The sequence below is a fragment of the Humulus lupulus genome, chromosome 3 (genome assembly GCF_963169125.1).
Source record: "Humulus lupulus chromosome 3, drHumLupu1.1, whole genome shotgun sequence".
NCBI classification, from domain to species: domain Eukaryota; kingdom Viridiplantae; phylum Streptophyta; class Magnoliopsida; order Rosales; family Cannabaceae; genus Humulus; species Humulus lupulus.
In genome coordinates, this window is record NC_084795.1 from 148,503,839 (window position 1) to 148,528,179 (window position 24,341).

Consider the following 24,341-nt stretch of genomic DNA (forward strand, 5'->3'; position numbering starts at 1 on the left):
GCGGGCCTGGGCTAGGCCCAAATCCAATTGCCCAGACTGTGGGCCTGGACCGCCGTCTCGGGCCCAAGCAGGAAATGGGGATAACAGTAACTATTGAGAAGTTTTCAATATATATATATATATATGATATTTCTTAGTTGAGAGCACATTTTTTTGCCCTCACGCATAAGTGCATTTTTTTAGAATTTGATTAGTTGAATAGGGAGGGTGTACAAGGTTAAAATGGTTTATACTGTAGAAGCAAACAGTTTCTAGAGATAGTGGTAGTGTTAGTTGAATAGGGAGGGTGTACAAGGTTAAAATGGTTTATACCAGGTTAAAATGGTTTATACTGTAGAAGCAAACAATTTCTAGAGATAGTGATAGTGTTAGTGGTGAGAAAATGTATGTGAGAGTGTGTGTACGCATGTAAGAAGTGGTTGGTTTATGTTATACTAATATATATTAATTAAATGATTTATCTTATAGAATATATACCAATATATGTGGAAGACTTCTAGTGGAAATTATTATATTAGCTAATAATTTAGAAAAATTAGCTACCAAACTAGAATTAATAAAAATAAATAAATTTGCTACCAAATTATGGTAGAAAAAAAATATTAGTGGACACAAAAATTAATTATTTTGATGCTAAATATAATATTTTATTTAATAGCAAATGAAAAATATTTGCTACCAAAATTTTTGGTTGTTAAAAACTTTTAGCTACGTACTAGCTACCAAAAATTTTGGAAGCAAAAAATCCATTAGCTACCAAAAATATATCATTGGCTAATAATTTTTTTTGTAGCTAAAAGACATATTTTTTGTAGTTTTATAGTGGAGTCACAATGAATTAATAAGACAATGAAATTATTCGTAAATAAATTCTCAGTAACTTATTGGAGTTTGATTTCATGGATCCATGGTTGCCTCATCACCTTTGAATATATCATCTAGAATGTCTCAATTAATTAATTTACTTATCAATTTAGAATATCGAATTGACTAGGTTAATTTTGTGATATTTACATGAATTATGAATTAGGGAAAAGAAGAAAGTTATTGTAAAATATTTGACATATTTATTAATAATGATAAATTGGTGTTAATATTAATAAATAATATTAAATCAAGTTTCAAATTATAAATAGATAATTTGAATAAAGATTTAATTACTTAGTTAATTAATTATAAAATGTATAAATAAAAGGGTATTTAATTTGAGTCCATTGATCCTTAAATTAAGACACACATCATGAGCTCAACCCACATGGTGTGGGCCAGCCATGATTGGGCTTTATTTAGATTTTATTTTTTAATTAATTTAATTAAGAAAATAAGCTCATGGATGTGTCTATAAATAGAGTGTTATAGCTAGGGTTTTCAGAAGACAAATTTTGGTAAGTTCTCAGTCATGGAAAACCCTAGAATTACACTCCTCTAGCCACTCTCTCTTCTTCTTTTCTAGATTTCTATCTTATGTGTTAAAAACAAGCTCACACTAGTTCTAGGTTGATCAAAGGCTTGGTGAGGAAGACTGTGTGTTGATCCAATTCAGGTTCTTAATTATACCCTATACTACCGAGATTCAAGGGTTAGAGAACCTAAAGGAATGAGTTGTTCAAGTTTCGCTGTGCAATGTAAGTTTCTAATAAATTTACTCTGTATTTATGTCAATTTCATAAGAGCATGCTCTAAAAATTTGCATGTTTGTTTGATAATATGTGAATTACATGAAAATAAACAAATATCTTCTTATATGTATATCCTGCAATTATTACTTTGAGAAAATAAAAAAAAATTACTATTTTTTTTTTCATTTATTTCTATATATTTCTTTATAGTATTGAAAAGTTATGAATATTTATAGAGTATGTACACAATTTTTTATCAACTAAAGTTTATTTGTTGTAATCAACATTGAGTTGCTTTATTATTTAGACTTTTTGATAAAGAAGTTAAAGAACAACCTGTTAAAATGAAAAACAATACTATGAGCATTATCAATAAATCAGATTCAAAACAACATTACATGCTCATACAACAATCCAGGAACGCATTTTATTTAGAACATTGAATTGAATATATATAGATGAAACATACCTGACATTGAGTCTCCAATGTTCATCCTTGAATCTCTCACGATCTACACAAAACAATATTAGAAAAGTAATGCAATAGAGATCTTATGGAGAGCAACCATTACCAAACCATATGCCACTGTGTGTTTCCCAACAACATATATGTTCAATATATATGTCTCATATGCCTTCTTACCCTAAGGGGTATATTAGGCCTATTGGGCTTATATTATTTGATATGGTGGACTATGATTTAATGGGCCAACATATAGTCTTTAGGGTGCTACCATGTGCCTCAATTGCAATTAGATTAATATTAACCATCCCATTATGGTCTTTAACTATTCGTAGGCACTCTAGAAAATGATTGTGATAATGGAATTATGTTTGTAATTATATTAGTCCATATAAAATTCTAACATTCTCCCACTTGGACAATATAATCAAACCACCATAATGTTGTCCATCACAAAAGACAGTCTAATAAATCATATATAACATCATATTGATAGGATACATATATTATTTATGATTCGGTCTTGAAGACATTCAAAAACAATAACAATCATTAAACCAAACATGCATGTGGTACATTAATTTGAGACTATGCACATTCATCTCCTTTTGTACCTGTCACTTCGATGAACAATAGTATATACTTATATAAACATATATATGTAACAGCAACAATAAGAAGTGACTTCAATTATCATTATGCATGTTCATAACAAAACACAAGCTATAAGCAATCCATACAAAATACTAGCATGTTTGATACATAATAACAAAATTCCCACTGAGCTCAACAAGCTAGGCTCCTAACAATCCCATTCGAGCAACATGCTCCAGAAATACACATATGGGTAAGCCTTTCGTTAGTGGGTCTGCCAACATGCTAGTGGTAGGCGTGTACTCAATAGAAATGAGGGACTCAACGACTTTCTCTTTAACAAAATAGTACTTTATATCAATATGCTTTGAGTGAGAAGTACTCCTAGTGTTCTTAGAGAAAGCTACTGCTGCGGAATTGTCACAATACAATTTCAGCGGCCTCGAAATAGAGTCTACAACATTCAAAGCTGAAATGAAATTCCGCAGCCATATTGCTTGACAAGTAGCCTCATAACACGCCATATATTCTGCCTCCATCGTAGAAGAAGCTGTGAGTGTCTGCTTGACACTTTTCCATGAAACAGCTCCTCCAGCCATCATATAAATGTAGCCTGAAGTGGACTTTTTATCATCCACGCATCCTGCATAATCGGCGTCACTGAACCCAACTATATCAAGAGTGTCAGCTCGCCGATAAGTCAACATATGATCCTTTGTACCCTGAAGATACCTCATGACTTTCTTAGCCGCTTTCCAATGGCTAAGACCAGGATCACTCAAGTATCTACCCAACACGCCGACAACAAAAGCAATATCAGGGCGTGTGCATACTTGAGCATACATCAAGCTACCAACCAATGACGCATAAGGAATGACTTTCATTTCATCTCTCTCTTTATCATTTTGTGGACATTGGGCCTTTGAGAACTTATCACCCTTCACTATCGGTGCCTTCCCAGGAGAACATGCATGCATATTGAATCTTTTCAAGATCCGATCAATGTAAGTCTTCTGAGACAAACGAAGAATACCATTAGCCCTATCCCGAAGAATCTGAATCCCAAGCACATAGGAAGCCTCACCAAGATCCTTCATATCAAAATGGCTAAATAAAAGTTGTTTTGTCTCAGACAACAGATCAAAATTATTAGATGCAAGCAGGATGTCGTCAACATACAATACTAGAAAAATGAAACTGCTCCCACTGACCTTCATGTATATACATTGATCTACAACATTCTTCTTGAAGCCATTTGCAGTGACAATCATATCGAACTTAAGATACCACTGCCTTGATGCTTGTTTAAGCCCATAGATAGACTTTTTGAGCTTGCAAACCATGTGTTCTTTGCCAGACTTCTCAAAACCAATAGGTTGAGTCATGTAAACATCTTCAAATAAATCTCCATTCAAGAAGGCAGTCCTCACATCCATTTGATTGAGTACCAGATCAAAATGAGCAACTATAGCCATAATGATTCGCAACGAATCTTTGGTGGAAACAGGTGAAAATGTTTCTTTGAAATCAATACCTTCTCTCTGGCTATAGCCCTTAGCCACAAGCCTAGCCTTATACCTTTCCACTTGCCCATTCAAGTCACGTTTGATCTTATACACCCATTTGCATCCAATGGGTCTGCAACCTTTGGGTAATTCAACAAACTCCCAAACTTCATTTTGTGACATAGAATTCAACTCATCTTTCATTGCATCCATCCACAACACAGATTGAGGACTATTCATAGCTTCTTGATAGGTAATTGGCTCAAAAGTGTCTCCGACATCAAACTCATGTTCCTGTAAATAGACAAGGTAGTCATTAGGAATAGCAGACCTGCGGGTTCTCTGTGATCTTCTCACTATAGCTTCATCATCCCCAATATCAAGATTTTCACCTTGGTCTTGATTTTGAGGTTCATCATGAGTTTCTACCGGAATCTGTTCAATCACAGGGTCATCAACAGGAGCGGAAGCGGAAGCAACAGGTACAGGGACATAAACACGTTCTTCCCTGAATACAATTTCTCTTGACCCTTGACTTGAACCAAATTCTTCTTCAAAATAGACAGCTCTATCTGATTCTATCACTCTGGTGGTGTGAGAAGGACAATAGAACCTGGAACCCCTCGATCCAATAGTGTAACCTACAAAGTAGCCACTAATAGTTTTCGGATCAAGTTTCTTAGATTGTGGGTTATAGGGCCTTACTTCAGCTTTACATCCCCAAACATGAAAATGACGCAAACTCGGTTTCTTACCCGACCACAACTCATATGGTGTCTTTGGGACAGACTTACTAGGTACTTGATTTAAGATATAAGCAGCAGTTCTTAATGCCTCACCCCATAAAAATTATGGCAAGATAGAATGAATCAACATACAGCGCACCATGTCAAGAAGTGTGTGATTTCTCCTTTCAGCGATTCCATTCTGTTGGGGCGTCCCTGGCATTGTATATCTTGCATCAATACCACATTCCTGCAAGTATTTGGCAAAAGGCCCGGGGTTCCTTCCAGTTTCATCATAACGTCCATAATACTCTCCACCTCTATCAGAGTTGACAGTTTTAATCTTCTTTCCCTTTTGAAGCTCAACATTCGTCTTGAAAATCTTAAAAGCATCCAAAGATTCAGATTTTTCACGAATGAGCTCAACATGACCATACCGGGAAAAATCATCAATGAAGGTGATAAAGTATCTATAACCACCCATAGCAGGTGGAACAAAAGGCCCACAAATATCAGTATGAATAGTCTCCAATACATTTGTGCACCTGTCTGACTTGCTCTTTCTAACCTTGGCAGTCAACTTTCCTTTTATACAATCAAAACAGGCAGTGAAATCAGAGAAATCAAGATCCTGAAGTACACCATCCTTCACCAATCTCTCCATTCTATCTCTAGAAATATGGCCTAAACGTTTATGCCAAAGCATATAAGATTTCAAATCTGATCTTGCACGTTTTGACCCAACAATAGCATTAAGAGAAGAAGAACAAGAAGAAGTAGAAGTAACAGGAACAACATCATGTAAATCAAGCTTATATAAGTTTCCACATAAAGTTCAATTTCCAACCAACATAGAGTCACGATACAAAATCAGTTTTCCAGTTCCAAAATGAAGACTATAACCTAGTCTATCCAAAATAGATACAGAAATCAAATTCCTCCTAATAGAGGGTAAATAAGCAACATCATGCAACTCCAAAAAATGCCCAGTATTTAGCTGCAGTCTAACAATCCCAAAAAATTCAACTCTGACTTTAGTATCGTCTCCCATGTATACATGCTCCTCCAACCTACTCGGTCTTCTTCGGTTTTGTCACTGCCTGCAAGGAATTTGTAACATGAATTGTAGCTCCAGTATCTAACCTCCAAGTGTTTGAGGGCACATCAATAATATTGGACTCTAAACAAACCATCACAAGACAATTACCTTTCTTCTCTAAGTGAGCTTTAAGCTTTCGACAATCAGCTTTCTTATGCCCAAAGCATTGACAAAAGTTGCACTTCCCTTTGAAAAACTCATTCTTATGACCAGTTGAAGATGAACTAGCTTGCCCATTTCCCTTAGGATGGTTGGCTTTCTTCTTAGGATGCTTTTGGTCACTAGAGTTGTTGGAAGTGAACTTTCTCTTGTGAGGATTGTTTGGGTTCGTCACCATGGAGATACTTCTTGCCCTACCTTTTCTCATGTCCTCCTCTTCCTTGGCAAGAATAGCAGACATCTCCCCAACAGTCCATTGTTCTTTCTGAGCATTATAGCTTGATCTGATCGCATCAAACTGAGATGGAATGTTCTCCATCACCAACCACACCATGTAATCCTCACCAAGGTCCATATCCATGGCCTTAAGTTTATGATAGTGGCCCATGAGCTTGTCAATGTGGGCCCTAATGTCACCTGAACCATCGTAAACAATGTGATGCAACATGTTGAAGTGTTCATTCTTCTCATTCTTTGAGAATTTCTTATACTTTTCCTTAATGGCAGCAAGAAAATCCTTTGCATTTTCAGACTTGGGAATACTATCACGAATGGATTCGTCCATGTGATATCTCATAAGCATCAAGCAACAACGATTGGAGTGTTCCCAGTCCTCGTAAGATTTCTTAACCTTCTCAGTAGCATCATCAGCAGGCTTAGAGGATTCATCAATTCTCAAGGCCAAGTCCATTTTCATGAAGGTCAAGTTCATCGTGATATTTTCAATCCACTGCTTGTGGTTGGTTGCATTCAGCGTCAAGACGGCAGGAGATCTAGGAATGCTTACAGCTGAATGAGAAACAAGAGCAATAACTATTAAATACATGCTATGATAAACCATGTCATTTGTGCTCTTTTCTCATCAATATATGATCGCAAAATAACAAATGATCATTATGTATGCTAGAGTTCTTAGACAAACATACAAAAAAGAACTCATACACAGGTTAGAACAATCTATTAAACATTATAATCAAATACATTAATTTACTATCGAAAGGATAGATAAATTGTGATTCATAATGTTTAATTAATTTTCTTCACCATATTAAGCATCCTTACCAAGCAATTATTATCGATAGGATAATTAATTACTTATAAAGATCTTAATGTAATTTTGGAGGAAAAAACAAAAAATTTAAATAAATAATTATTTAAATGTTCCCCTTTACTAAACAATTCACATGCTTATTCTTACGACAGGCAAGAAAATAAACAATAATTGTTGACAATATAAAATGAGATTCATGCCACAAAAGATTAAATACAAATACAATTATGAATAGAATTCATGGATTAATCTTGTGCATAAACATATATAAAATAGGGTATTAAAAGTAGAGTGAAATGGTGAAAAATTAGGTCCAAAATGGACCATGCACGCGTCCCCACGCGCCCCTTTTCCCTTTTTTAAATTTCTTTTTTTTAAAAGAACAGTTTCAGAAAACGACGTGTCGTTTTCAAGAAACGACGTGTCGTTTTCAAGAAACGATGTGTCGTTTTAAAAAAATGACTGTCGTTTTTCACCATAACAATCGACCCTCAAACGTCAAAACGACTTGTCATTTTTTATATAAAAAAACGCCCCTGACACGTCGTTTGACGTGTCGTTTTTGGCGCGGCAGGGAGCTAATTTCCGTACGAACGACATGTCGTTTTTTTCCTGACAGAGGCAAAACGACATGTCGTTTTTATCGTCCCTGTCACCCAAATTTGACCCGTGGGTCTGCATCTCGGGTCTACGCGACCCGGTTCGTGACCCGGTCGGATAGGCCATCTCCGGCCACCAAATCCGACTCCTTTTGAGGGGTTTTGCTCCACATCTCAACCTCTATCAATTTCCGACCTCCATTTGGGTTAACAAACTCTCAAAATCAACAATCATATATACATTTATCTATGAAAATTTTTGGAAAAAAAATGGGTATACATGGCCGAAAATACTCAAGAAATTCCCCAAAATTTTCTAAAAAAAATGGTCTGAACCCATTGATGATTGATATACTAATTTTCTTCATAGCCCAATTCGAAATTTCATTGTAAAAAAAAATTTTGACAAAAAAATGAGGTATATGACAATAAGCTCTAAAATTAAAAGACCTGGCTCTTGATACCAATTGTTAAAATGAAAAACAATACTATGAGCATTATCAATAAATCAGATTCAAAACAACATTACATGCTCATACAACAATCCAGGAACGCATTTTATTTAGAGCATTTAATTGAATATATATAGATGAAACATACCTGACATTGAGTCTCCAATGTTCATCCTTGAATCTCTCACGATCTACACAAAACAATATTAGAAAAGTAATGCAAGAGAGATCTTATGGAGAACAACCCTTACCAAACCATATGCCACTGTGTGTTTCCCAACAACATATATGTTCAATATATATGTCTCATATGCCTTCTTACCCTAAGGGGTATATTGGACCTATTGGGCTTATATTATCAGATATGGTGGACTATGATTTAATGGGCCAACCTATAGTCTTTAGGGTGCTACCATGTGCCTCAATTGCAATTAGATTAATATTAACCATCCCATTATGGTCTTTAACTATTCGTAGGCACTCTAGAAAATGATTGTGATAATGGAATTATGTTTGTAATTATATTAGTCCATATAAAATTCTAACACAACCTACTACATCAGGTCAGTGACGGAGCCACTCTTGGCTTAGAGTAGGCTCAAGCCTACACTGATTTTTTTAAAAAAAAAAAAACAAAGTAAATATAATAGATCTTCTACTAAAATGAGACATATGAGGTGTGTTGAACATATAACAAGTCTGATTTCTCTACTAAAATGAATACATGTATACAAGAGTATCATGTGAACTAGACCCAAATACTAAAGTTTTTGAAAGGCCAACGGAGAGCACTAATTCTGCAATTTTTCTTTCCTACAAAAGTATTATTATTAATATTAAATCATCATTAGAAGTAGTAGTAGACTTCAGAGCAATGAAGCATACAAAAATAATTCCAACTTATTCGTGTCATATATAGCTTATTGAATTAGTGTAGCGATTTGTTGAATTTTTATTAAAGTAAAATTATCAAAAAAATAATAGAAAGAATAGGTTCCAACTTGTGTCTCCCACTCTCTAATGGGAGATAACATTCTCATATCTTAACTAATAGTTAAAATATTTATTTATTCCGAATAAAAAATAAAAAATAATTACTTAAAATTAATCAAATTTTATATCTTAAAAATTATCGTCAACTTCACCTAACCCTTGCCTTCACTGAGTAAAATTTCTGTCTCCATCACTGCATCAGGTACATATAATATGCTGTATATACTAAATAAAAAAATACATATATTTGGAAAACTTTGAAATAGGGAATAAAAAACTATATACCATTATAATAAAACTATATATCATAAAGTTATAATAAAAACACAAATTATTTAGTCCATGATTATAAAGTTAGATACCACCAAATTAGTTTATATGTATAACTAAATAAATACAAAATACTCATTCACAAAATTTAATATACAACCATTAAAAACAAAAAAGATATACTTAATACAAAAAATAAATATACCACATTATTCAACATGTATGTCGCATGTACCATAATTTATATAGAATAACAATAATAAAATTTGATATACCAACACACAAACAACGTATATACCATAAATTTAATTTTATTTCATTCTTCTCCTAATAAATAAAATTTTATCAACTTTGATATACTGCATCTCAAAAAATTAATATACCCTTCTAATAATATTATATACCATTAAAAAAAGTCCTACAAAAAAATGATAATACCATAGCTCAATTAGTGTTTATTCTTTCCGTGCCAATTTCCGGATTCAAAGACTCTTAAACTACTACTCAAATTTGTTATTTTTTATTAAATGTGTGTGAGTATGCCATTTTAGGTGTAAATGCTCATTTAGGTACAAGAATATGTTGGGTGGTAATTTTAATTTTTATATTTGATATATACTATGGCTATAGTCTACACCATAATCATGTTTTTATTTATTTTTTTGACCATAAATTATAGTTAATTTTGATACACCATAGTATAAATAATAGATATATTATGTTGTTGAACTTTTTTTTTTTCACCCTAAGTTATAAACAAATTTTATATGCTATAGTACAAAAAGAAAATATACTATTGTATCAAACTTATAAATCACAAACTTTTATATTTTCTTCACCTTGAGCTATAGTCAATTCTAATATACCATAGAGCAAATAACGAAAATACCATAATTATAAACTTATATACCATACCATAAACTTTATTTCTTTTTTTAATTTAAGATATAATCAACTCAGGTGTATTATAATACAAATAACAAATGCACCATGCTCTCAAATGCATATATATATACCATAATTTTTTTTATCACCCTAAGCGTCTGCTAAGTTTGTGACTTTTTACTTTTTTTTCCTTTAAAAAGTTTACTCGAATATATGACATTACAATCAACAACTTGAATCGCAATATATTCACTCATAAAATATATTCCATGCTAATTAAATTAGTGCCACCAAATTAATTTTTTTTATTTTATATAACTAAATAAATACTAAATATTCCTTCACAAAATTATATATACAACCATTTTATAAAAGTCAAAGATATTCATGAATTTTGTATATAAGAGTGTCCTAATTAATTTTGACATAATGTAGTATAAAGTATAGATATACCACACTATTAACATTTATATCATATGTACCATAGTATTTTTTTTTAACAACAACAATTAATATAGAATAATAATAATTGAATCTGATATAATACAACTCAAATAACAAAATAACATATAACCATCAAGTTTTTTTTTTCTTTCATAAAAAAAAATTAATATCTTAAAATTTTTTGATATGTTATACACAAAAAAAATTGATATACCGTGATAATAAAATTATATACTATAAAAAATTTCTAACAAAAATAAAAATGGTATATCATTGCTCAAAAATTATATATACCATGAATCAAAAAGAGCAAAAAGGAATAAAAGTGTAGAAAGAAATGAATTTGCAATACATGAACGATTCTACTGGTCACGAATACAATGTTATATATGGTTTTGAATTGTACTGGTGTAACAATAAAATATCCCTATTGTTGTACACTTGACACGTATAGATGTAATCCCACAATATGTGGCCCTTGTCCATTCTAGATTATTCTGAGAAGGGAATATGCGAATGGTATATTCTGTATTATTAATCCTTCCTTTTAACATCATGCTAAAAATGTATATACTGCCATTGCATATAACAAAATGGAAACTAAATATGATCTACAAAATTTAATATACTATAGCTTACAAAAAAATGAATTTACCATGTTTAACAATATACATGATTTTTTTTCTTATTTATTTGAACAAGGTTGAAAGTACTCTAAGTTACTTACTGCCTAGACACCCTAAACTATTAACCAAATTTGTGTTTCTCCGAACAGGCAAGATAGTGCTATGTTCATATCTGTCATATCACCACGATGTACGATCTCTCTGACCAGATGATATTTTTTCTCAATATTCTTGCCCCTTTTATGACTCATTAGTTCTTTTAAATAAACTATTGCTCCACTATTGTCACAATACATGATTAGCTACTTATCCATATCTAGAACGACTTCCAAATTAGTATAGAACTTTCTGAGCCAAACCGCTTCTTTAGCTGCTTCACAAGCTGCTATGTATTCAACTTCTATGGTAGAATCTGCAATGTTGGATTGTTTAATATTTTTCCAAACTACAGCTCCTCCACAAAGATTGAATACTGACCTAGACGTCATGTAACGCCCCGCGTTTAAGGCACCAGGTAGAATTCGGGTTTACAGGAAATTTTATTCTAAAATTTTTTATTTCTAAGGATTTTGATACTTGTAAGAAATATTGTATATCTTGTATGTAAGTTATGTGTTTAAATAATATTTATTATATGATAAGTTTGGTTATGCAATCAAACTAAGACTGCGGTCGCTGACTAAGTCAAAATCCTTAATCAGGCGAAAATCTCAGATCTAAAATATTCTCCAATAATTATGGCGAAAGGAAATTACATAAGTAAAATTATGTAATTTTTATTTAGTAAGACTAACGTCGTCAAATATCTTTTTTGGTGTGACATTCAATTAAATGAAAAATCCTAAGTTCCTTTAGTTGAAAACTATAGGAAATTACATTTTGACAAATGTACTATTCTAGCCTTGGAGAATAAGTAGCTTTATTTAAAAATAAAAGAAAATAAGAGGGCATAAGTGTCATTTAGAGGGGTTGGCTGGCATGTGAGTGGTAAGAGAGTCATCATATTCATATTATCACTTCAAGTCTTACACTAAACTATCCAAGAGCAAAACCAACATCTGCTTTTCCTATTTCCTTTCCTCTCTCTCTCTCCTCTTTCATTTTTTTTTTCTCCTTTCTTCTTTCTCTTCACCATTTCAGCAAGAAATCTCTCCCATCTCACTAGAAAATCTAAAAAATAAATCTCTCTCTCTTCTCACAAGAAATCCACTAGAGCAACTCCAAGCTTGAGCTTATCAAAGAGGTAAGTTTCTCACGAACATTTCTTGCTCTTCTTCCCTTCTCTTGGCTGAGCACCCTTGGGTGCTTTCTCATTTCATTTTTGAGTTGGAGTTCTATCTAACTCAGATCATGTATGTTTGAAAGAGTAGGAATCCATTTCAAGTAGGGATAGGATCTAAAAGCTTGTGCATGCAAGCATTATTGTGAAAAAAAAATCAAGGTAAGCTTCAAGGTTTCAAAAACTCTCTATTTTCTTTCTTTATTATAAGATTTCTTTGAATCTAATCATGGGGAGTTTGAGATGAGTGTTAAGGTGCTAATATGATAGAGGAGTGGTTCGAAAAGCTTAAGGATCCAAAGAAAACAAAACCTAGAACTTCAAAGGTAAAAATCTTGTGTTTTTGTAATAGTTTATGTTTAATCTACCATTCTGCGTTTTGAGATGCATGAAAGGTTTTGATCTCTTTTTTATGTTGTAATAAGGTGTGTGATAACATTAGATGATGCATGCATGTGTGCTATGTGGATCTTTTAGTAGAAATCCAAAGTTTCCATAGGAAGTTTATAAAATTTCTTGTTGCTAGATTTTATGGGTGACTTCCAACGAGTCAAACCCTAATTTTACAATCTGTCCTCATAACAATGTTTTCACCAATGTTAAATATGATAAGATTATATAAGTTTAGGCGTTTGAAATACTTAAAAACATTTTCTAAAGTAGGAGTTATGGCCTTTGCAAAATCCATACTCGATCTTAAATCTAATCCTTGCAACTTGCACTTAATTTTTGAAATTTTTTATTGAACATGCTATGTTTACATTTAGGTGATAATCTTTGGTCAATTTTTATTAGACATATTGAATAGGTTGCATGTAGAAATTTTTTTTTAAATTCATTATGGTTTGTGACTTATGAATTTTCTAACTAAGATGGCCAAAATTGTTTGCTGGTAAGGTAGTGTTGTTACTGTGGCTTCCAACGGGCCAAACCTTAGATTATTGGTCAAATTTTCAAATGGGACTTCCAGAATTTCATTATGTAGGAAGAGTTTCTTGATTTTAGCATTTTTAAGCACTCAAAAACATTATGTCTTGTCTAAGTTATAAGCTTTTTGTGATTGATGTGCAATTTGGAGTGAAAAACTAACAGCTTGAATAATGCATGTTTGAATAATGTTTTGGCAAGTTTAAAATAAAAATATTTAGCTGGTTTTAATTATGTAGACTCTTTTTATATTAGTTAAAAGTCCTACAAGATTTGACTAAGAAATACCCCATAAATTGTGAGTTTTGTTTTTTCTAAAAATGTTGTCAAATCAAGTTATGTTTTGGACAGATTTGGTCTTTAAACTTTAAGTCATAATTCACTTGTCAAATCATATTTTTCTTAAAGTAAATAGAAGATAACTTTCTATGGATTAAGGGTTAAGATTTAACTGGTTTAAGATATAATGATGTTTTATATTTGATTGAAAAAAAATCTTAAGACAATACTCTTGTGTGAGTTAGAACTTTTTTTCACATAAAATAATTATCACTTGGTACTAGAATTAGTTTATTTGGTTATTTGGGAAAATGAAATATTTTTGGATAATAAAACTTATGAGATTCTTAATTTACTGAAAATTGACCTTTTTAATTTAAAAGATTAGTAAAATAAAAATCTATTTTTCAAACTTGGAAAAAAATGGAACTTTTCTCAAAAATAAAATAATTACATTTTTTCAAAGAGTCAAACTTGGAAATTATAATTTCAGAATGTTTTCTTTTACGATTTTAATAAACCGTGAGATAGCGTTTAATACTTTTATTTTATAAGGTAAATAAGAAGGCGGTAATTGAAGTTTTCTTTTGGTTTAAGAATGCGGTCTCTTTAAGCAATTGAGAATTTATTTTAAAATTTCCGGCACCATTATATGAAGGCATGTTTTTTCCGAATAATGTGATCAGACTGTAAATTTCAAGGGTTTAGTCTAAGAATTTAGATTTATGCACAAATTTTTTTATAGTGCTGAAAATTAATTAAGTTAAGTTATTCCCTAATCGCTCAACATAAAGACATAAACTTAATTAATCCAACGTCATAATTAATCCGAGTCACTGTATGAATTCCATTACAGTGTTATTTGCGCGAGAAAGCTCATTTATGGACTTAGGAATCCCGCTTATTCGCTAAGGACAACTGGTAAGACAGCTTATGAGTGTTGGACTACAACATGACATGACTAGTTTTAACTTAAGACATAAGTATACAGTTGAAAACTAGTTCTAGAAAGTTTCTTAAGATCGTTGTCCTAAGAAGGTTCACATACTCATAAGTAAGGTAGGCAATAATGATTATGACACCCAACTGGCTACTGGTATCAAGTAAGTAAGAATTGGGTAGCTCTCGATAAGTAAGTATGCAAGCATTAGACACCTCCAGTGACTTTGTAAGTAAGCTCGGTTGGCCATTGTTATAAGTAAAATGTCCGGTTAACACCCACAACATAAGAGTCTGGTTAAAATCCGTGACACATATGTAAGATGATTTCAGAATCAATCCATTAAGTTTATGAGAGTATGTTGAATTCTCATAGGAGTCTTAGTAACCGGTGTATTTTAAGTATAAACCCGTGTTTGTGCTGAGTAAGTTTAATAAGCTAAGTTAAGCAAATCAAGTAAGTTAATTATGATAACATGATAAGTATGATATGTATACTATTCATGTTAAGTATGATAAAAAGATAAGTAATGTTATGTATGATATGGATGTTAAGTAGGATAGGTGGGTTATGAGTTAAGATTTATGTATATGTACACTTGCTCTGGGATTTTCTACGTACAGGTCTAATGATGTTACGATTCTGGTTATTGGGCATGACCATAGGTTTGCTAGGTTGTTCATGCGTTCTTGGAATTGTATGTTAGGGTTCGGATTCTATGGAACCCTAGTTATGATTGAATATATGTACGATTACTGTTAGGATTTCCTTGTTTGTCTTCTTTCTGCTATACATGTTAAGTTGCTCTTACTAAGCATTTTGCTTACCTAGTTGTTTCATGTTGTAAGTAAGCTAAAAGGCAAGAAAAATCAATGAGCATTGGAGTCTGTCATACGAAATGTACATGTGGCCAGACTATGTAAGTCGCTACGCTTTTGTCAAGTTTCATTTTGTTTAAAACTTTATGTCGTTTATGTTAAAGTTGTTTTAAGGTTTCGAATGCTGTCATCTTATTTTAAGCATGCATGTGCTTATAAACTAAGTAAGTATTTACAAGTTTTTTTTATATGGATTTTTGGGTCTTTTAGTTAACAAAAATAAGATGTTTTCTGCAAACGATGTATGTTTCCGCAATTATGTTAGTCGTTTTTACTGGGTCATTACGCGTCAATTTACGACTGTCCCTATCTGATTGAAAATAAAAATCAATATATCCAATGGGGTTTAGGTCACCACCTGAATACACAAGCATATAGTCTCATTCTCTGAAGATACTTAAGAATGTGCTTTACTACAATCTAGTGTTCCAAACCAAGATTTTATTGATAACAACTTACTACTCCTACGGCATAACAGATGTTTGGTCTTGTACACAACATAACATACATTAGACTACCAACTACTAAATCATAGGGATACTTTCTCCTATCCTCTTATTTCTGAGGTGTCTTAGGACACTACTCCTTGGATAGAACAATTCCATGTCTGGTTGGTAACTGATTCTTCTTGGAATTTTTCATGGAGAATCTTTATGGAACCTTATCAATATAAGAAGCCAGAGAAAGTGCCAAAAGCTTGTTCTTCCTATCCCTTAGGATTTGAATTCCTAGAACATAGCTCGCCTCTCCCAAATCTTTCATTTGGAATTTCTCAGTTAACCATTTCTATAAATTCAATAAAGTTTCTACATCATTACCAATGAGTAGAATATCATCCACATTAAGAACTAAGAAAACCACAAAATTTCCTTTGATATATTTATGTACACATGCTTCATCAATATTTTGTTCAAAACCATATGTTTTAATAGTTTCATCAAAGGTAATATTCCGAGATCTAGATGCTTTCTTTAATCCATAAATGGATTTCAACAGCTTGCACACTCAGTGATTTTGCCCCATTTGTATGAACCATTCAGGTTGTACCATATACATACTTCCATCAAGAGTGCTAAGAAATGTTGTCTTGACGTCCATTTTCCATACCTCATAGCCATGAGCAGAAACTATGGATAAAATGATGCGTATGGATTTTAGCATGGCAGCGGGAGAGAATGTCTCTTCATAATCAACACCTTCCCTATGAGTGTAACCCTTGGCTACAAGCCTTTCTTTGAAAATCTCTACTTTTCCATCTACACCTCTTTTCTTCTTGAATATCCATTTGTCCCCAATGGGCATCCTGACATCTTCAGGTGTGTCTACAAGTTCCCAGACTGAATTGGAATTCATCGATTCTATTTGTTGGTTCATGTGCTCTATGTTCATAGCGAATAGGTTGTCTAACAAACTTCCCACTACGACGTTGCACAGGGGTTTCCTTTTCAAGAACAATGGTTTATATGGTTTGTCGTTTATCCCCCAATGATGAAGATTGACTGATATGATTAGATGTGAGTTCCTCCAAAAAATGTTTGCTCTAAGGTTTATAGTTTACCATATAGTCATGTTCAAGGAATGTTTCATTTGTTGACACAAATACATTTTTGTCCTTGGGACTATAAAAGTAACCACCTCTTATTTTTGAAGTGTAGCCAAAAAATATGCACACTTCTGACCTTGAGTCTAGTTTACTAGACTTATGTCTAAGAACATGAGCTTGACACTCCATATATGAAAATGGCGCAAACTAAGTTTGGTGCCATATCATAACTCTAAAGGTGTTGCTTATGGACTTAAAAAGGACGACATTCAAAATGTATGTCGTTGTTTGAAGTGCATATCCCCAAAATGTGGGAGGAAAAGATGAGTAGCTTAACATAGACGTGACCATGTTCAATAATTTCATGTTTCTCCTTTTGGAAATAACATTTTGTTGTGGTGTTCAAGGTGTTGTAAGTTGGGATAGAATGCCTATTGAGAGAAAGTGAGATTACACCACCATGATAGAAAGAATCTACACACAATAACACTTGACTAAGTACATGAAAAGATTGAGAAAAAGGTATGCAAACCCTAGTGGTTAAAGAAAACCCTTGTTCTTCTTGCAAGCTTCAAAATACTTTGTTTCTACACCACTTGAACCTTTAATGGAGATAATAAAACCAAGGCTTATATATGAGATGTATCATTGTCCAAATTCTCTGTTTTCTATCCCTTGATGGATGCTTGAGGATTTCTCTAGTAGGAAAAGGAATTGGGACCGAACAAGCCTTGAAATTCAAAAAGACAAGCACTTTCTTTATGAAATTCTTGGAGAAAACTTGTAATCTTGAGAGCTAGAGAGAGAGAGAGAGAGAGAGGTTACAGAGAGATTTGAAAGAGTGATCAAGTCTATAAAAACTCTAAGAAAACCCTTTTATAGTGTAGGCACCGCCATTAAGTCAAACCAATAGGATTAGAGTTTTTAAAACATCATTTAGAGCTTAAAACACGTGTCTGTATGAATACGTCAGACGATGTGTCACCTGTCTATAGGTGATGCACCTGCTAGGCATCACCAAAACTCTAGGCTTTTAGGCGATGCATTGCCAACAAGGTGGCGACACAACACCACTTAGGCAGGTCAAACTTCTAAAAATAAACTTTAAATACCTCTAAATCCTCCCAAAATTTTTGGGCATCCTTAGACAACTCAGTGTATGACTTTGGACCTAAAAACACAATTTTTTTTAAATGCATACAATAAAAACTCAAGTTCACATCTTCACTACATGAAACAATTTAGCGTTTTACACCTATCTTGTGAAGAGCGCTTGGAATTTGTATTTTAACTAATCCTAACATTCCCCCAATTGGTTAAATGCAAACTTATTCTTATAGCTCAAAACAATATTTGTGCCTAAAATAAAGTGCCTTTCGACTTGAACTTTACCTTAGTGAAAATACCACAAAGTCTTATCGAAATCATTAGTTGCTTAAAGGCTTGAACCAAGTATTTCTTATGATAAGTTGGCGATACCTCACATACCTCCACTTGATCATTCATTTTCCCACTTTTCTCACTTAGAACTAATATGGCCATGCGCTCATCCATTCATGAACTTTCCCAGGAGAAACTCCAACTCCCATGAGAGGTGGAACCACTTATAAGAGTTTACATAGGTGAAGTTCTTACAACATCTTTGGTACCTTTATAGATGCTTGTTGCACTCAACTGAACTTCATTAAAATCCTTTAGTTTATCCCCCACTCGGTAGCAACCTACACTAACCATCTTGTATAGAACTCATAATTGATTAGTGTTGAAACCATGCACTTATCAATGACTTGTTCTTACCCATTGAAAATTTCTCTTGATATTAACAAGGTTGGAGTTGGGTTGCCATCATTGGTGAATTTCTTGTTCTAGGAGTTTCTATCCCATCGCTTTTGAAGTTGAACTTACTAACATTCTCACAAGAGGTTTTGTAAATGGATACGCTAAGTTCTCAATAGTCTTAACACATGAGATTAATATAATACCATCTTAAATCAATTGTCTCACATATTCAGGCCTTATACTTATATGTCTAGAGTTTCCATTGTACACACTATTATATACTCTAGCAATAATAGCTTGACTATCACAATGTATTGAGATTGTCGATACCATATCCGCGGTAAAAAGGACATCCGACATAAGATCCCTAAGCCACTCATACTCTTTGTCGGTTGCTGCTAGAGTTATAAACTCTGCTTCCATGGTTGAGTGTGATATACAAGTTTGTTTCTTGGAACCCTAAGAGATATCACCTCCTCCAAGAGTAAACACCCAACTGGTGGCGAAGAAATTGTCTCCCACTCCCAATATCCATCTAGCTATAGAATATAATTTTAGTAGTGAAGGCTATAATCTTCGGCACACTTAAGGTATCCTAGAATCCTTTCAACAACCTTCCAATTCTTGATACTTGGATTGCTAGTAAACATATTAAGTTTACTAACTGCATATGCAATGTCCGCTCTAGTACAATGAGTAGCGTACATAGGCTCCCTATTTAACTTGCGTATTCCAATTGAGCCACTACTCTTCCTTCATTCTTTTCAAGCTTCATATTTGAATAAAATGGTATATTTGCCTCTTTGATTTTGAGATGACCAAATTTTTTAAGCACTTTCTTGACATAATGGGCTAGACTTAACACAAAACCCCCAATATTTCTTCTAACTTTGATACCTAGAATGGTATCGACCTCTCCAAGGTCCTTCATCGTAATGTTAGAAGATAGGAACCTCTTTGTTTCTATTATTCCTTTCATGTCATTACTCAAAATCAACATATCATCTACATAAAGATACACTAATATGACATAGTCATTACAAGTCTTAGCATAGAAGCACCTGTCAATGTTGTTGTGTCTAAATTCATCCAAAACACTGACTTTATCAAAATTCTCATGTCATTGTTTTGGAGCTTGCTTCAAACCATATAATGATTTGACAACTCTACACATTTATGTATATTTCCTTGAAGAACAAAACCATCTGGTTGTTACATATGGACCTCCTCCTCGAGATCTCCATTAGGAATGTTGTTCTGACATCCATTTCATGAACATAAATGTTATATATAGATGATAAAGAAAATAACAATCTAATAGAAGTGGTTCTTGATACTAGTGCATATATGTCAAAGTAATCTATTCACTCCTTTTGTTTGAATCCATTGGGTACTAATCTAACCTTAAAAGTTTGTATGGTGCCATCGGTATGGTATTTTCTTCTAAATATCAATTTGTACCCAATTGGTTTTGACCCTTGTGGAAGGTCAACCAATTTCTAAGTGTTGTTAGACATAATAGAATCCATTTCATTATTTATTATTGATAGATTAGTTTTTATAGTGTTTTAGAGGGTTTTTTTATGAAATTGTTGAGCTTATTTAGTTATGTTTGTGCACTATGATGCTTTTGTTGCCTGTGTTTGACAATATTTCAAGATTTATGGAAAATTTGATAAATGGATCGTGTTTGGCCTCAAAAAGCTATGTTTTGGTGAAAAAAGACATTTGAGCTGCGACGCTGAGCATTAGAGTCACGACGCTGTGATTAGACAGAGACACCAAATTTTGAGAAGTTGAGGGCCGTGGCACTACCTTGATAAGCTGCAACGCCAGTAGTTGGAGAATTAGGGTCGTGGCGCACATGCATTAGAGTCGTGACACTTGTTGAGGCAGAGATGGGACAACTTTGGTTCTTGGACATGGGCCACGACACCTCATTATGAGGCCGCGGTGCCTCAATCGGTCCAAGTGTGGATTAGGGCATTTTAAGCAGGGGAAAAAGTGAAATTTCACATTCAAAACACAAACAACTATAAAAGCAATATTATGACGATTTTTGAATGAAAAACCTAAGGAGAGATTCTAGAAAACACTTTGTGGAGGAAAAAGCTTGGAGATTAACTAGTTTCTATCACTCTTCTTCTTCTTGTTCTTCTTCTTTTAGTTTCTCTGGTAGTGATGTTTATATTTAGTTTGATGGATTTAACTATGTTTAGCATGAACTAATTTCTTATTTAGGGTGTTAATGGATTCTTCTTGAAACCCTATGATTATATAATGAAGCTTTTATGAATTTCCTATCAATATTGTGAATTATTTGTCTCGTGTTTAATGCTTGTGATTGATTGGCCACTAATTGCATGATTTATATGATTATAACCTAAGATCTGAGAAGTGAAGGATAAATATGCTATAGTCAAATAATCATAGGTTTATATTGGACGAGAGTACCTGTATGATTTGTGTAGCTTAGGGATTACGTGTTTAATGCCTGAAATATGTTAATTTACCATAGAGATGTAGGAGATTTGCTTATTGTAAAGAGTTATAAGTCAATGTAAGAATATAATATACAATTGTAATCTACTATCACAATAGAGATATGAATTCTTAAATTGACATTAGTGAGGCATAGGTGGATAGTTGATGAAGTTAATAACCCTAATTCTTATTCAATTAAATTAATATTTTAGTATTGAGTTCTTTATTATTCTGGTTTATTGTTTTATTTTGTTTAGTTTTAGTAAAGTCTATATTCATTATTCATCAAAACAATGAGAAATAAAGATTGATTCTTGGTAATTAATAACAGTCCTCGTGGGAACGATACTCTACTTATTATTTTATTACTTGTTATGATTGTGTATACTTGCATACATAATTTCCACAACAAGTTTTTGGTGACGTTTTCGGGGACTGTATTATTAATATCAACATAGTTGATTTTTATTCTAACTTGTGTTTTTTTATTTATCATTCTAATTCGTTTGTGTTGTAGTATTGTTCTTTCAAGAAATATTGTATATGTGACGAAGTAGACAAAAGAAATTGGTACTGGTAGATCATGAAGTTGAGAGAACTTGCAGACAAAACCGAAGGATTAAGAAAAGGTTGGAGTTTGATATGGCGGAAAATTAGGGGAATGCAGCTGTTGCTAATAATATTCCAAATGTTGCATAGGTTCATGTGGAATAAAGACAATTGATGCTTAGCGATTTTGTGCTTCCCACTATCACATGAGTGCATTCATGCATCATGCACCCAACAGTTGCCGCTAATAACTTTGAGATCAAGTTGCCAATATTACAAATGGTGCAATCCACTATCCAATTTGGTGGGTTACAAACTAAAGATCCAAACATGCACACAACCAATTTCTTATTGCTGTGTGCAACTTTTAAGATGAACGAGGTGAGTGACGATGCAATCCGATTGAGACTTTTCCCATTTTCATTAAGAGACCAAGAAAAGAGTTGGTTAATTTCGCTGTAAGACAATTCTATTACAACATGGGAGGAACTAGCCTAGAAGTTTCTTACAAAGTTTTTCCTTCCAGCAAAAGATGCAAAGTTGAGAGGGGAGATTAATAATTTCTACCAGTCAGAAGGGGAATTGTTGTATGATGCATGAGAGAGATTCAAAGAGCTGTCAAGGAAGTGCCCTCATCATGGTATAGAGAACTGGATGTTGGTTCACGATTTTTACAATGGTTAAATGGTACTGCTCGTACAATAATTGATGCAGTAGCTGGGGGTGCATTCATGAGTAAGAGTGCTAAGGAAGCATACAAATTACTGAAAGAAATGACCATGAACAACTACTAGTGGTCTACTGAGAGGGGACATGCAAAGAAGGTGGCTGGTATGATCAAATTAGATGCTATCTCAATGCTTACAACTCAAGTGGCAGCCTTAACGAAACAACTACAACAGAGCAACCTTCCATCTCAAGGTATGCAAGTGCATAATATATGTGAGGCATGTGGGAGTACCCATCCATCAAATTAGTGCCCTGCCCTAGGTATGAATAATATGCCTGTGAAATAAGTGCAAGACATAGGGAATTTCCAAAGGCCAAACAATAACCCCTTTACAATGTCATACAACCAAGGGTGGAGGAACAACTCTAACTTGTCATGGACGAATAACAAAGTTGCACATCAGCCTTTCCCTCAAAATCAGCAACAGTTCCCACCTCCATAGCCACAACCACAACAATCTTTCCATCAACCTCCTCCTAGATTCTATCAACCACGGGCTAAACCCTCATAGCAACAAACTTAAATGAAGCAGCCTGAACCACAATCAGATGTCTTGAATCAGTTTATGATCGAGACAAGGGCATCTATTAGGAGTTTGGAGACTTAAATTGGTCATTTGGCTAGCTTAATGACAAACCGTGATTAAAGGAACTTACTAAGCACTACTGAGGTAAACCCAAAAGAGCACTGTAATGCAATATATTTGAGAAGTGCTAAGGAGTTAAAAGAGCCAAAAGTGGTGGAAGAGAAGAAGAGGAAAGTAGAAGAAGAGGTTACTGAGAACCTTGAGAAGCAGCATCCATAAATACGTATTGATGATCATATCAAGATTCCTTATCCACAGAGGCTTAGAAAGAATATGCTTGACAAGCAATTTTCTAAATTTCTGGATATCTTCTAGAAGCTACACATCAATATCTTGTTTGTTGAGGCACTTGAAAAAATGTCAAGTTATGTTAAATTTATGAAAGAGATCCTATCAAAGGAAAAGAAATGGGAGAACTATGAGACAGTGGCACTTACTGAGGAGTGTAGCGCAATACTTCAAAAGAAGCTATGCAACGTCCCAATTTCCCTAATATGGGTTAGTGCCTTGATTAGGGGGCCAGGAGGGAAATAATTGATTTAATTGCATTATTATGTGATGATATGCATGATTATATGAATTTTGTTACTTATATTATAATATTACTGTATTTTCATGTTTAGGTGTATAAAGCATGCATGTGCGCCCGTTTCTTATTAGAAGGGCATTTTTGTAATTTTGGCCCATTGAGGCATACATGTATATATATGTGCATATTGATTGAGACCACATTATTATGTGGATATATTTGAGTTGTTCGACATGAGGCAATCCTAGGAAGCAAGTTAGCAGTTTAGTCATAACAGGGTACATTACCCGACTCGGGGCGAGCCTAGGGGTATTTTGGTAATTTAATGTATTATCGGGATTGATCGGTTAATGG

At 33.4% G+C, this 24,341-nt stretch overlaps 1 long non-coding RNA gene and 1 other non-coding gene across 2 annotated transcripts; one reads left to right on the plus strand and one right to left on the minus strand.

Annotated features, from left to right (window-relative positions):
- Positions 1-12,536: 12,536 nt before the first annotated feature.
- On the plus strand, positions 12,537-21,400 carry LOC133821401 (uncharacterized). Its single transcript, XR_009887546.1, has 4 exons — positions 12,537-12,727; positions 12,855-12,925; positions 13,019-13,089; positions 20,814-21,400. It is a non-coding gene; the product is annotated as an uncharacterized LOC133821401 (long non-coding RNA).
- Positions 21,401-22,679: 1,279 nt separating this feature from the next.
- LOC133828007 (small nucleolar RNA R71) lies at positions 22,680-22,786 on the minus strand. Its single transcript, XR_009890652.1, has one exon. It is a non-coding gene; the product is annotated as a small nucleolar RNA R71 (small nucleolar RNA).
- Positions 22,787-24,341: the final 1,555 nt, after the last annotated feature.